At 35.1% G+C, this 16,875-nt stretch overlaps 1 pseudogene; it reads left to right on the top strand.

The window, feature by feature from the left end:
• Nucleotides 1-1,325: 1,325 nt before the first annotated feature.
• Nucleotides 1,326-16,671, top strand: LOC121428712 (annotated as a pseudogene).
• Nucleotides 16,672-16,875: the final 204 nt, after the last annotated feature.

Raw genomic sequence — 16,875 nt, 5'->3', positions numbered from 1 at the left:
GTTACTTTCTAATATCTACGAATCCTATATATACTCACCGAGACTCAATGGGAAATTAAAGGGGATAAAATTGGCCCCTTCTAATTCATGTCATTTGTAATCATATTGATAAATGTTCATTTAAGTTGTATTACAGCTGATGTAAGCAAGTTCTTTGTAAATATAGTTTGCCTAACTATGAATAAAGAATCAAACTGAACATCAACGCACGTGTAGACTGATATTGTTATATATTGTAAGGACTGGATTTAAAACTCTAAAACCATACTAAAATTACTATGGTAACCATATTAAATTCCTCACATAGGCATGGAAGATAGAGAGGTGATGGGCTGGAGGAAAAAAGTGGTGGAAGGGGGATTCGTATATCCCATGGGACGTGTCTTCTATTGAATTTTAATAACTTTGCTGGAAATTTTGTAAAGAAAGAGTATAAATTTGTTAGATACATTCTGGTTACCTCCCATACACATGTTACAAGGAAAGGGTGTTCACGCAGGTGTTCTTTTTATTTATTCATGCATTCATTCCAGGCTCCTACTTCACTCTAAAAATTCGAATGTTAAATCAACATTTGAAAGGCTGGAGGAGTGACAACCTTTTCCAAATGTTACATCCAACCTTGTATACAGCTGAATCCAACATTTTAAGTGTTGGGAAAGAACCATTTAAAGTGGTAAATGCAACATTTAGAAAATGTTGCCACTCCTCCAACCTTTCAAATGTTTAGTTCACATTTCTTTTTTTAGAGTGTTGTTTGTGTTTGTCGGGAATTATGTTTGAACGTAAACTAGTTTGGTTTGGGTTAAACAAGGAAGGGTTAGAGACAATGGCAGCACTGGGATGGGGGGGGGGGCAAAGGAAGATTCGTTGTACACAGGGGCAGACGACAAAGAAATCGAGTTGCACACAAACTCGAGCGTGAAGTTAATACAATAATGATTATCATGCAAATTTAACAGCAATAGAGTTTTAAGAAAGAAATGTTTTAGAGCAGCTTGAATATGATGCTTAATTATGACACTATTTATTTTCTCAGTTTTGGAAATGTCTTGGGGCAACTAACGATATCAAATCCCCCCCCCATGCCCCACTTCTTTGGTGCCGCCACTGGTTGAAGATCATCCCTTTGATATGACCCCTGGAGTTGGTACCTCGTGAAATCTATATTGTTCTATGAGCGTTTCCTTTTCACGGATATGTTTTTGTCATGATCACGGGCGTAACCCTGCACAGCCGGATGTGGACTCAAGGAGTCCCAAGTTTCAGGGAAGTCAAAGGATTTTTAATCGAAATAATCTTGGAGAGATTATTTTAGTTTTGGTGCGAGATCCTGTCTGTGGTTCAAGCACTCACCTGTATAGCGAGACCTGCAGACAAAAGACGCGCCGTCCAGCAAGAGGCACCGCGTTATTCTGGAACCTAACGTAGAGGTAAGTGCATTTAACTGATCAAGCATAAACTTCACTTTAAAACTACCATACTTTAAAGCATGGGCGGAAGTCCATAGTAGGGGGGACACAATATCAAATGTCCCCCCTACTATTTGTGGTCTATTTTATGATTGTAAGAAATCAATACATCATTCAAAATCGAAATAGACCTTACTTTTGGGATGCTAACCGTTTTTTTTTTGCTTGTCTAATTTATTTTAGTCGAAATTACTTTAAATTTGGGGTGATAACCTTTTTTTTTGCATGTCAAATTTTCCTTTTGGGAGAGATTTCCGCCCCTGCTTTAAAGGTCATGGCAGTAGTTGATCATAATGATGCTTATTCGTTTATACTAAAGTGCACATTTTATGCAGGTGACATTAAAAGCATGACATTATTCATCATGCCGTAGGTCACATGGCGTACAGATGGGGGGGGGGATATACTCTGGCCGTGGACCTCCAAAATATTCACGACTTAGGAAAAAGCAGAAAAAACGAAAGAAAAGTAAATGAAAAAAAAATCAAATATATTTCCCGAATATTATGTCGACATCTATCTCAAAAGCTAGATGGTTGTGTTATCTTTTTTAATTGCTCGCTCGCTTCGCTTTCTCCCAGCTTTCTAGAAATTTCGCCCCATTAGCCATGTCAGGTGGGTGTTTCATAAAGCCGTTCGTAAAGTTACGAATGACTTTACGCACGACTGGAACATGTTCCAGTCGGTCATAACTCAATTACATTTAGGGATATCACATAGCACAAGAAAGGATCACCAGTCGTGCGTAAGTCATTCGTATCTTACGAACAGCTTTATGAAACACACATCTGATCCCTCGTTTTAGGCACTTAATTATCACACTGCATTATGCTAGTGGTAGGTAGACATTGTCGATATATACAAAACATAATTATCTTTAAAACATTTGTGATATCATTTTGCAGTATTGCTGAAGAGAGTGGTCGCCAGAAGCTGCCAAGATGGTCCGGGTTCTTGCCCTTGTTATCCTGGTAGTGGTTCTGAATGGGATGACTGAAGCTATCAACCAACGCTATCCAACACGGTATGACAAAATTATTTTTCATTATTACAACTCAAGTCAAATTATGTTGGTTTGATATAAATAAAAGAAACGGAACATGTCTGAATGATGTTAAATCACGTGCTATAGAGTATGTCCTAGTTAAGTTTCACATTTTATTTTTTTTCTTCTAATTTCCAACAGAAGAGTATACAAAATCATTAGATATACGATAGTACTATTTGTCAAATGTTCTGATTTTATGTTTTCTCATATAAGCGTGTATGAAATAATGATGCTGATGGGATGGACATATAACATCCATGTATTTCTTCTTCTTAGAAAGCGGCATTTTACAGCATTTATATCCCTCCCCAAATTAAAAATGAAATAGATTTAATATGGTAACGTATATAGGCCTATTATTCTATTAATCAATATAAATTATTTCCAGCATCATAATTTACATTTAAATGAGCATTTAACACGCCAAATTCATCACAAACTTAACAATTAATTTAAGTCACAAAAATCGAATTGTGGATTATCGACTCGCTGACAAATATCAAAGCAATGCACCTTATAAAACTAAGCCCCTCTAAGTCTTTGCCTGATTACGTCACAGATAGGGAATGTAAATATCCTTAGTCTCTCTCTGATTAAAGAGAGGCACCCTCCCCCACCGCCCCTCTCAGGTTTAGACATAGCCTTTTGACAAGGCCCGTGAGTTGGCTCTATAATTTCTCGTCAAGCAGTGGCTGAGACGAGACTAGCGGTAGACGAAGAGAATTGGCGATACCTGAGTGAGCGCGAAATAGTCGTGAGCACGAAATCCTCGCACTCACTTCTTCTTCTTCTTCTTTCCTTGGTTGGCAACCAGTAAGGATTGACTATTTTTGCCACAGCTTTTGTTCATTTTCAGTAGCTTATTATATATTTTTTTCCATTCCTTTTTTTCCTTCTCTCTCTAATTCTTTTTTTTTTCTTCTTCCTTTTCTTTTCTGTTATTTTCTTTGTCTTTTTTTTCTTTTATCTTTTTTTTTCATTTTATTTTTTTCTTTTCTTTTTGTCTTCTCTTTTCTTTTTTTCTTTTTTTTTTCTTTTCTTTTCTTTTTTCTTTCTTCTGTTTTCTTTGCTTTTCTTCTTATATTTCTTCTTTTTTTTTATAAATTCTTTTTCTTTTTTCTTTTCTTTTCTCTTTTTTTTTCTTTTTATTTCTTTTTTGATTCCCTTCCTTTTTAAAATATTAATTTTTCTTTTGATTACGTTCTGATTCTTGCAACACGTTTGACTTTCTTCTGCTACAGTAAGCTACAACAGAAAAAGCAAAAGTAGACTGGATTTGTGGCCTGATAAAACTCCAGGTTTCGGGAAACCGAAACTAAAGTATAGGATGAAAGTGCAAAACACAAACAAAACAAAACAAAAAAAATTGAAAATAGAACTAAACAAACCAACAAATTAACAACGAAAATTCTCTCTTCATCCTTATCTCCTTTCTGTCCCCCTGGCGAATCGCCAAATTAAAAAAAAACTCGGATAATCAGCCAAGGGTAAGAAAGAAGGAGAAAAGTCTCCTTTCTTCCTCCTTATTCAGACTTTATATAGTCGTTTCGTTCTGAGAACGAAACGGACCAGTGCAGATTGGGTTTCTACTTTAGTACTCTTTAAGAGATCCATTATTTTTTGGGAGGTTGAAAGATTTGTTTCTGTAAGTAGCATGGCCCTCTCTATTATATATTTGGGACATTCGATTAAGAAATGCTCAACTGTTTCAAATTTGTTAGGCCTACATGTATCACAAAGTCCCGTGGGGTGTATATTAAGTCTTTTTAAATCGTAGTTCAATCCTATTACACCAAAACTCGGCTTTTTGCGAATAGTCTTTTATCCAGTCGGTAGGTATATGATATTGATATCACAAAAGACACAGGGCCTTGCTTAAAGGCTATTTTAGACATGCCATACGAACTGACAATTGCCGCTTGAAAAAAAAATAAAACCGTCTGCCTTGCATAACTACTAGACAACAGTAAGCCCCCTAAAGTTTTTGCTTACTGATCGGGGGGGGGGGGCATTTCTGGTCTGTTTCAAACATTACACTATCAAAACCTCATTTAATGCATTCACCAAAACCGAAGAGGAAGGAAATGTTATTTTCCGTACTTAATGCAATAAAAACATATTATCGGGGGGGGGGGGGAGCTAGGGCCCTATAACTGAGCTTGCGTTCAATCTGAGTGTATACATCGGTACTAAATACATGTATTTTTTTACATGCGGTTTCTTATAGAAATATTATGTGGTGCAAAGACTCAGTACAAAAATGTGGATTTGAAAAGTAGAGAAACTGTTAAAGAGTTGTATAATTTGTACAGCTAATTTCTACTCCTTTGGCGTCATTGCTATTTTCCATGAGAATTTCTTTGAAAATAAAGTGCAAAATCTGCCGAAAGACGCCGTTGTCGATACAGCAACATGATGATTGTTAATAGAGCACACTCACCGTCCAAAGACGCACATGGCGATAAATACGACAATGATTCCCTTATCATTCAACTAATTCCCCCCAAAGAATAAATTTAAAAAGAAAGCTTTAAAAATGAAGCAAACCAGCTTGAAATATCTCATCCACCAATGAAAATTTCCAGTCCAATCGATACACCATTTTTTATGACATGATTTTTTTTAAATGGAACAGTACAGGGGTGGATCCATGATCTTTCAAGGGGGGGGGGGCAAATTTTCCCTGGGAAACTTTTGACAAGAAAAAAAATATGGTTTCAAGGGTCTTAGCCAAAAATTTCATTTCATTTTCATTTCATTTATTTTCCATTTCCAACAATCATTTACATTTACAATAGTTTTGTTACATACACCTTGATATAATTATAATCAATAAAACAAAGAAACTTATTATGTATAATAATCAAGATAACAGGTCGGAAACGGAGGAGGCTGCTAAAAAGCGAAGCTTGTAGGATGCAGCCTCCTATAACACACGTATGAAGAATATAAACAAAACACAAACCCAACATAGTAGACATTTGAACTTAAATCTATCTGAATGAATAATTTAAAAGAAATAAAAGGAAAGAAATAGAAAATGAGAGAAAATAGCAAGATCAGTGGTCTCCAGATTCTTGCCCCAACACTCAAAGCGAATTTACAGAACAGGAAAACGAAAAATATCATATTTCACAGCTCGTAGTGCTGAGTATATATGAAAAATATAATGTATGAGTGATGAAGAGTTAAAAAAACTAACGAGTATCTTGGAGAAACTTTTTCAACTTAAATTTAAAAGAATTTAGGCTTGGGGAATCTTTGATAGTATTATCAAGAGTGCCCCAAAGTCGAGGGCCTTCGAAAGTGAAGATGGATTTGGCAAGAATTGTCCGGGGTAGAGGAAAATGAAATTCCTCGGATTGACGTGTAGGGTATTTATGAATAGTTTTGTTTTTATTAAACGAAGAATCAAAGATTGATGGTAGCATATTATTATTTAATTGATACATAAATTGACCCAAGTTATATTGATATAATGTTTTTACTTTTAAGATTTTATTGTCAATAAACAATTTGTCTGTGTGGGATCTCCAGGACATATTAAAAATAACGCGCAATGCCTTTTTCTGTAAAAGTAATATTCTTTCTAGATATGATGTATGTGTATTTCCCCAGACAATTATCCCGTAGTTTATATAGGGTAAAATTAATGTTGAATAAAGCATTTTTAGGGAGGAAGTTGGAAGAAAAAACTTGACCTTATTTATAACACCAATATTGCGTGAAATTGTACGGCATATAAAATCAATGTGTGTTTTCCAAGAAAAATTGTTGTCTACTATCAGACCTAAAAATTTTGTTGTGGTGACCACTTCAATGTCAGCGTTGTCCAATTTAATATCGTATGGTAATTTATCTAAAGAATTGCTGAAAAGCATACATTTCGTTTTTTGTACATTGATTGACAATTAATTAGATCTTATCCATTGTACTAGCTTCTCCAGTTCAATGTTCAATATATTGACTAAAATATCGGGATTAGGATGAGAATAAAGTACATTTGAATCATCTGCAAAAAGAATATAAGATAACATTGTCGAAGAATTGTGAATGTCATTTACATAGATCGAAAATAAAAGTGGGCCCAGTATGCTGCCTTGAGGAACACCCCAATTAACCTTTAGTAGAGAAGAATTTTGTTCATTTATGTTAACAAACTGTTTACGGTTTATTAGGTAATTCCTGAACCACTCCAAGGCCTTTCCACGGATTCCGTAATTTTCAAGTTTGTATAGTAGTATTTCATGATTTATAGTGTCAAAGGCCTTGGAGAGGTCCAGAAAAACACCTACTGTATGTTCAAAGTTATCAATAGCTTTTGTGATTTTTTCAACAAATGAAAGAGTGGCATGAGAAGTACTATGCTTTTGGCGGAATCCAAATTGAAAGTCAGAAATTATGTTATATTTATTCAAAAATTCTAAGAGTCTTGTATATCACTCTTTCTATAATCTTTGATAGAGTAGGCAATAAAGATATCGGTCTATAGTTACATACATTATTCTTATCTCCTTTTTTGTACACAGGTATTACCTTAGATATTTTCATATTGTCGGGAACGACGCCATTAATTAAGGATAGATTAAATATGTGTACTAAAGGATCAACAATATATTCTATGACATTTTTTAATAAAATATTATCAATACCATCATGACCACAACTCTTTTTGTTTTTTAAATCATTCACTGAATCTATTATTTCATTCCTATGTACTGATAATAGAAAAAGAGAATTAGGATTTGGTCGGTGAGTGAAATCGGTAAATTTCTTTTGTGTTAATGGTATATTGTCGGCTAGATTTTTTCCGATCTGTGAAAAATATTGATTGAATATGTCAGCTATCCGCGCAGAATCATGAATTTCGATATCATTGTGTTTTATTGTTCTTATGTTCGATTTTACGCTATACTTATTCAAGGCATTGTTTATAGTTTGCCATGTTTTTCTTATATCATGCTTGAAATGAATTAATTGGTTTGTGAAGTATTTTCGTTTTTCGCTGCGCAAAATTTTTTTTGTGAGGGTATTTTTATACATGGTGTATTTGCGATGCGACTTCTCTGAACGATTTATTTTGTCGGCATAGTATAAATTGTTTTTACGATTTATTGACCGTAATATTGATTTCGATATCCAAGGAAGTCTTGGACTCTTTTTATAATTGTAGCATTTATTGACTAGTGGTACGTGTCTATCTAAGTGTGTGGTTAAATTTTTAATGAATATATTATATGCAGTATTGGTATCTTGCGAACCGAACACCTCAGGGTATTAAGGGTATTTCGTCCACAAAAAACTTTGACAAGCCCCAATAAGGGTCTTCACTTTAAAAAAAAAGGGGGGCACATTTCTGTTTTAACGGCATTTTTACATTAGAAATTTCAAATGTGCCTCTCAAGGGGGGGGGGGCGGCCGGGTGTGTTCCCACCCTGGATTCGCCAGTTTAACAATAAAAGGTAACCAAGTAGTAGTATCACGTCTAACAGTCATCGTATAAATTGAACAAATGAATTATAATTTCGGTATAGTTTGAAATGAATTCCAGTAAGTTATAATATGTACTGCAATTTACCTTCAGAGAAAGTGACCTATTTCGTGTAATTTTTATAACCATGTTATTAAAGCAATTGAATACACGTCTAAGATTTTTTTTTCATGTCACTGCTTTGCAGCAATAAGAGACACAGTATCTGGAGACCGAAGATTCCCAAGAGAATCCATGTGCCACCCATTCGCGTAGCACATGTTAAGATACCCACTCTTCAAATCCAGCTACCTATCAAGCCTGAGGTGAGAGACCGGAAGATCAAGATCACTAAAGTTGATGTTCCACAGATTCGAATACCTAGCCCCGTCCAGATACAAATTCCGGACATCCAAATACCGGAAATTCAAATGCCGGACACACCTGACTTACGCGTCCCGGATATCCGTAATGAAATGAGACCTATCTCAGGACGGGTCTCTAAATGGTTTCGTGAGCTCAGCAAGAGAAAATTTAGAGCTTTTACTTCTAACCATCCCCATTGGACATTAACAATGGGATGGTTCGACCAATCCGAGAGGATTCCAGCTGAGATGGGTCCAAATGATAGACCAAGACCTCGACCTGGACCGGTGGGAGATCAGAACAATCCTCGCCAATATATTTTGGGGTCACGTGATCGGTCTGGTGGATTAGGTCCTCGGTTTAACACTCTTTGCCGTGGGCGCCACTATTCCGCACGCCGCTACGAGCCAACCACGTGGGTTAGTGCAACCGTTGTGAATGGTACAAGTCTAGATGTTCTTCGGCGTATTAAAGGCTATTTCAATGGTGCTAATGATCAAGGTAGGTTTTCACTGCAGTTCCTTTTAAACATCATAAACAATAATAGATTTGAAGCTACATCATGTAAAGGGAATTCAATGATAGTAGTGATTATGATGATGATGATATTGATAATAATAAAAATGATGATGATAATAATAATGATAATAATATTAATTATAATGATAATAACAATCAGTACATCGTATATTTTTCAAAGATTCGGTCTATATAGGTAGTTAATTTCATACGATAAAAACATACAGAATAACAGTTCTTTTAGCTACGATCATCTTTAGGGAATTCAGTGATAATTATGATGATAATGATGATGATGATGATGATGATAATGATGATAATGATATTATCAATAATGATAATAATAATGATAATAATAATTATTATTATTATCACAATAATAACAATATGTATCACTGAATTCCCTAAACAAGACCAGTTGCTGCTGGTCTCCGATGGAGCCAGAAGGTACTAAAATCACATGAACAAAAATGTAACAAATCAAGATATTTCAGAATGCAAACATTTTTGGGACGGTGGATATTTTTATTCTCGTCTTCTAAGCTCTTGGTACTATCCATCCTTTTCCCAATCACATGTCTATTTTATTCGTAGGACGTGTAATCTTGATGTCCCGACCTTTGAGGATGACTGTTGAAGGGGTGAACGGAACCATCAGTAATACTGAGGACACTTTGGAAGAATTCACCCTGTCTGCTCTGGTACCAAGATGGGCGCCAACACCGACAGATCCCTTGGTAGGACATAAATTTTTTTTCAACATGTTTTTATTAAGGATTTCATTCAAATGAATTACATAAACTGCAGATAAATACAAAAATTTACAAATCTTCATTTCATACCAACAAGGATATGCAAAAAAAGTACATATATATTTACCAAGAACTGAAGCAAATAAGGACGGAATGAAACTCCTTAAAATTATACTTTCATATCTGAAAAAAATACTTAACTAAGCCCCAAACCCTCTGTGTATTTTAATAATAATTAATAGTAAAGTGCTAAATGATTTGCAGGAAAGCAGAAATCAACCTATGTGTATCATTGCATCCCATTTTAAATCAAGCTTCAACATAACTTTGCATAATTATACACACATACACACACCCACCTTAACACCGATAAACACATGCACATACCATGCATACATAAACAAACATAATATATACAATATAATATAAACAAACATAGTATATAGATACACACACACCCTCACACGCACACACACACACATGAATATATATATATATGTATATATATATATATATCGATTCCAGGCAGAGACATTTTTTCGGCATCACCAATTTTTCCAATGCAGGGTAGATAGCTCTGGGCAACCTTGATTTAAGCTACGCCTACCATTGTTCTCTTCATCCATTTCTTTCACAATGTATATATATATATATATATATATATATATATATATATATATATATATATATAATATATATATATATATATATATATAATATATATAACCAGTGTTTTTTCTTGTTATGGCATCACACTGTGATTTGTAGATATTTCATAGAAAATCACATGCTGCCCGATAAAACACCATTAATGTCTAATTTTATTTCTTCAATTACTATGATACCATTATCTACATTTATATCCTAATTCGGGCGCTCATTATGCTCCGAAAGTAAACAGCTTCCTTCTCGGTAACTTCGTATGAGTAAACTATACTCTTGTTCATTATTCAACCTCGGCATGCTAATGCTTCAGTTTAAATTTAATTCTCATTATTCATTTCCATCTCATCATAAAGCTACGCATCACCTCCGAGCCACAACAGGTGTATTTTGCGACACATTTCCGCCTTCATCGTCGGCCTGGTACACTCGCAATTTACGATGAATATTTCGATTCGAAGGACTCCCTTGACCTGGCCGGGAATCTTTCCAACATGGGATATACCATTCTGCATTCTATGAAACGTAAGTGGTAATACCTTAATTATCTTTCAATGGAGTTAGTTTTTACTCAATTCGCAGTCAAAACTAATTTTTATTATTTTTAAATAAATGCACGTGTGGTCGGTGAATTACGATGTTTTATCATTACAAAACCGTCAAATCTTTACAATGCAGCATATAATCAGCACATTAAATGAAATGTCTATTTTGCTCACTACACTAAATAGAAAAACACCACCCTCCCCCTAATATATTGAATCATTAATTCATAGTGGAAATTTTAGGTTCATAATTTGTTGATTCCCTCATTATTTCAGAATTATTGAGAAGTGATTTTTTTTTCATTATTATACAATTCCCTAAAAGATATTTGATAATCTCATACAATCGTACGTTTTAATAAAGATTATCGGGCAATCGAGCAAAAATGAAGGAATGATAATAGCAATGAAACATGGTGTAAGATATCAAAATACATCCCGTTGTATGATGGAGATGAGATGTGCAAACATGGAAGAACGATTGAAGAGCCTCCAAATCGTTGACTCACAACGAAAAAATATTGAGATGTTATACTTGATTGGAAAGAAAACAAAATATTATATACGAAAATGAAGAAATATTTATTTAAAAAGCAGAACAATTTCTCCCAAACGAAGCCACTGGATGAGTTTTTAAATACAAAATCGCTTCAGAGAAGGACTATTGAACGAAATTTTACAGAATGGTTAAATGCTATTCAATTCCCTTTTGTTTAGACATTCGTTACCAAGTTGCATTTTAAGTTTGAAATAATTGATCGTAAATTAATAGGCACTCGAGTTTGCCGATTATTAATAAATAATCCATTTTGTTTGTTATGAAGATGGGCTGAAATCATATCCCCTTCTTCACGACCCCATCCTGGTGAGATTCTCATCCCCGCAGCTTCGGGAGAAAATCTTGCCTGCGCTCGACAAGAAGTAGTAAACCACCAGAATGGAATCAAACAATGTGGAGGTATGACCTATTCATTTTGATTTATTTGATTTGATTCAATCACTTATTCACAATTCAAAACCAATTTTATGTATCGGACTACTTTTGCAATTAGACCCCAAATGAGGCCTTCCATTAACCGAAAAAGGGGAGATCACTAGGATAAAAATGTACATATTCGATATACGAATGGCAATTGAAGCAAAACCGAGTAAAGATTATTAATAAAGTTTCACTATATTGAGACTCATAAGGTTCAATTGACTGATGCATTAAAAAAACTATCAACATCTGTAACCGTGTCCTTATTTTCATTTCTGTCTTCACATGATACCACCTTTTCTTTTATTGCTCCCCTTTCTGTTTCTATCTCACTACTTTTGTCTATCTATCTATCTATTTATCTGTCTATCTATCTGTCTATCTATCTACCTATCTATCTTTCTTTCTATTTATCTATCTATTCCCATTTCTACTTTAATCTTTATCTGATTTACTCTCCTCTCTCTACTTAATTTTTTACTTTTCACCCATTCCTCTATACAATTTTATTTCTTCACTTCAATCTTTATCTCCCTTCTCCCTGCATCCTTTCATCTCTACCTCCCTCCATTTCTCCCCTTCTCTCCCCCCTCTCTCTTGGTCACAACCTTCTCTTCATCATAATCTGTTCACAATTCCTTTCTGTATACTCCTCATCTCATTCTTCATTTTCTTTTATTCACTTCCTTACTCCCGCCACTATCTCTCTCTCACTTCATATCTCATCTAGATTTCAGATGTCCTACTTAAGAACATCTAGAAGAGCTCCGTGGTGATATTGAACTTCTCTTATCTCTTTATCTTCTTTTCTACCAATCCGTTTCACTTCATAGCTCCCTAAATTCTCGATGTCCTACTTTATGAACATCTTGAACAGTTCCGTGATGATAAAGGACTTATTTGATTTATCTTCTTTTATTCCTCCTTCCACTCTCTCACTTCATATCTCATCTGGATTTCCGTTGTACTGGTGGGGTGATTATAAAGCTCCTTTTATTTATTTTTCTTCTTCCGTCTACTCTCTTTCTCTCTCTCTCTCTCTCTGTACCAGAATCCCGATGTCCTACTTATGAACATCTTGAACAGCTTCGTGATGATATAGAACTTCGTCGTATTAAGGGTGGAACGCACATTACAAGAGCGGCTCCCGCCTGTACATTCACCATTCCTGCCTTCGTTAATCATTGTGCTTTGAACAAATATCTAGCAGGTAAAAGCTTACAAGTTGTCGTTCGAACTCGCATTTTATAATTAATGGGAATTTTGCAGTTTGAAATTAACCATACTATGTGCACATTCAGGTATTTAACAAGATATTTTCATGGATATTTCTATTAAAGTTTGCTCGCATTTCAACCAGGCGAAGTGGCGTCAATTTTCATTTTTACAATCCTGTAAATATTAATCATATTGCTTGCAACTTAGTCACACAGCTTTAATTCTTATACGCTTAGAAAATGGTAGAAAACTGTAGACATATGGGATGATATCATTTTGCTAGATTCAGATAAAACATCATGAAAGGATTGTTTTTTATTAAACTATTTCAGATTCTCTTTGCTAGACAATTCTTTAATAAATAATGTTGGGGATGATCACAGATTTAGCCCATGTATTTCAACCCACGCTGAAAATTAAGCTATTCCAAAACAATAAGCCCCAAAGTACCATCGTTATACAGTAGTGCTAAAAAGTTATTGAACCCTACCAGAAAATGAACATATTTCAAGTGTTTACGTCTTGCAATGTTGTAGATATTTAGGCCTAATTGTGAAGTCAGGTGATAAAATATGACATTCAATAAAGTTTAAATCTCCGGGCTCGCAGAACATTGAAGCGATGTTGTCTACATTCAACATTCAGCATGAAGGAGTGCATTTTCTGGTGGAGTTCACTAACTGTTTGGCACCGCTGTAGACTGTGTTATACTGTTCGATTGATCTATTCAGTAATTAAGGCCTATTTCATTTTATTGTTTTTCACTTCACACCAAATAATACTAATCGTGTCTTATATTGAACCATTAGGCGCAAACAGTGAAGGAATTCATTATCCATCTCGAGCTCCTTTTATCCATCACGTCGCTCCATCCAGCCCTGGACCTAGCCTATGTACACAGACTGCTATATCTGCGTACATGCTACCACCTAACACCACCGCTGCTGAACCAACAGAGGTATTGAAGGGTCCAATCAAACATAAAGTTCATTGGACGTCATTGTTTATCAAGGAAAGATGTAGATATTATATAAAAATGTAGTCACCAATATAATTGCCCCCAAAGTGCACAGCTTGTAAAGGATGTTCCTGCCAGTTCGGATACTAAGCCAATTCGTAGTTAGCACATGATCAAGTTTTCTTGAATTGCCTTTCCCATTTTTCCATTTGGATGAGCACTAACATTTTCAAGTGAAGATGATGTGTAAGCTTTCCATACATAGCATCCTATACAGTAGTATTCAAATTCTAGGGGGGGGGCTTGACATAGACCAGGTGACAGGAATATGTGTTTCCCCTTTCGATTACTAAATTCGTGATATCATGGAGATATTATCTACACTGTGATATACATTTATTATCTGATAGGTAATGAAAGAACAACAACTTTCTTTTGTCTTTTTTGATCTGCAGTGTTCTGGCTTTCACAGGAGGGATATGAGACTCAGAACTGTACCCGACAAGGAGGTGTATGTCTTAAAGTTCAGCGGCCGACCAAATCAAATGGTCGTGGAAAGCAAAGTAGATGAACTTCGAGATTTTCTGAGACAGCGGGGTCTGGGACACTGCTTCCAAAAGAAAAGTTATGCAGTTGCTGGTTGGTTTAAATTATCATGTTGTTTGCCCCTTTTATGATAAGGATTTAGAGTCATTTGTCAGTCATAAAAAATGACTGAGTTCGTTACAATATATTCGACTTTAAGTAAAAAAAAGCCTACCTTATTTACGCATTGAAATAAAGGCGTACATGTATAATGAAAACCACCGACTTAAAATAAATAGTTACATGTGGATGGACCAAAGAAGTATTAGTATTGCTACTATTATCATTATCATCATATTTCCTAATTTCTTCTGAACAGTCTATGATCATCCATTCAACCGACCTCCCCATCTCAACGAGATTTTTGTCTTCAAGAAATCTGGTCCTTGCCGATCCCGAGATGTTAACAGACCCAACATTGAAGATCTACCAGCGGTCACTCCTGATTCCATCGTCCCGACATCATCGGCGTCAAGGATGACCACGGAGCCGATGTTCTTTGAGGAAGAGACTTCGACGAGAGCAGTTGAGGAAACGACGACAAGGCGATCAACGGCGTCAGTCACTGATCGAGTGTCGACGACCACGGCTACCACTCATTCTCCTTTGATCGAAGTCGATCTGACATTGGAGTCTAATAATGTTGATCTGAGTAATGATCTTATCCCATACAGGTGAGGAAATCATTTTGTCAGAAATTTGTATAGAATGATAACGATGTGTTTATCCTGTTTCTATTCTACACTATTCAAACCCAGATGCTAGTATTACATATGACTTTATATCCGGCAATACCGAAATCCAGCTATTAGAATTAATTGATGTTTTTTTTTTTTGGGGGGGGAGACTGTTATTTATAAATTAAAATGTTAGTTTTCAGACTACATTCTGATGCTAAGTCTGGCAGACCTTTGACAATTTGGCTTCATATTTCTTCAAAATGTACATGAGAATTAATACTGTATGTTTGTATTACGTCTACTGAATTTTAGATTCCGTGTTGCGATTCCTCCATAGATTATTAACTGATAAAGTACAGGTAAGAACGTCAGAGTAAAAGTCAACTTAAGTTAACGAATGAATAATCCTTAGATTAAAAAATATACATAAATCTGTAACGTTAATAACTGGTATATAACTCGTGTCCAATATCATATGATTACCCATCAGTGGCAACAATTTAATCAAACATCAGTCATCACAAATCTGTGACATTTCCATGCAATAGAACGAATAATTGGCAATAGGGCGTCCTACTTATCCTGTTTTTAAAATGAAATATTGTTTACTTCATTTTTGTCATATCATTTCTTCTGTAGGTTTAGCGGAAATCAAACGGATTTTCCTGAAGATTTTCCAGTCGATATCTTGTAAGTCGATATTATTTCTTTCTTTTTTTCGTCATTAAGTACTTCATAAATAGCATCCACGTTCGAATAATCAACGATTAATATAATATGCATAATATCTTCAATCCTAAAGTTTTAGAAGTAAACTTGGAATGATATTATGGTTGTTCCATATTACCTAGTTGGGCGTACTTTATGTCTAAAAAGACTAAAACATTTATTTGAATGTCCCTTTAATATCTATTTTTCTTCATTATCATTCAATTTACAATTATTTATTTTCATCTTCTCAATTTGAAATAATAAATGCGTGTTTTATAAACGAAATGTTGTTCTTAAGAACTAATTGGTCTATTTTGTATTATTACTTTTTACAGCGTTTATTAGGTAAATGATGGAGAGCGTTGTCGAAACACCAAGCCCTAGAAAAAAAAGGTTCTCAAGACTTGGACTTAGCAGTTGACCACCATGCTTGAACTTGATATTACTAATTGGAGAAAAGTAAAGCTATACACTGCAACATCAGCCTGGTATCTATATCAGTAAACACCAGAGAGGCGTTGATACAACACCGGTTCTGCATTAGGCCAACACCAATTTGCCATTTAAGCAACGTCACTTAGTGTAAAACCAATATCGGTTGATTATAAACTGGTGTTGTTCAAGACCTCTGGGGCCCATTGCATAAAACTTTTTACCTGAGAAAACTCATGTTGTTTTTACCTGAATTTTTGCCCTGTGTTAAGGTCAATGGCAGAAATCAGACTAACCTTAGTTTTCAGTTTTTACCAAAGTTTTCTCAGGTAAAAAGTTTTATGCAACAGGCTCCTGGTGTTTTCCGATATAGATCCCAGGCTGGTGTTAAACTAACACCGGCGTTTTGCAGAGTACGTCCGATGTAGATAGCTGTTTATTGTGTTTATACGCATATTCTCATCGCTTACGAGGTTT

Source organism: Lytechinus variegatus, chromosome 15 (genome assembly GCF_018143015.1).
Source record: "Lytechinus variegatus isolate NC3 chromosome 15, Lvar_3.0, whole genome shotgun sequence".
NCBI lineage: Eukaryota > Metazoa > Echinodermata > Echinoidea > Temnopleuroida > Toxopneustidae > Lytechinus > Lytechinus variegatus.
Note: the sequence above shows the minus strand (reverse complement) of the source record. Positions and strands in the feature narration are given on the sequence as shown.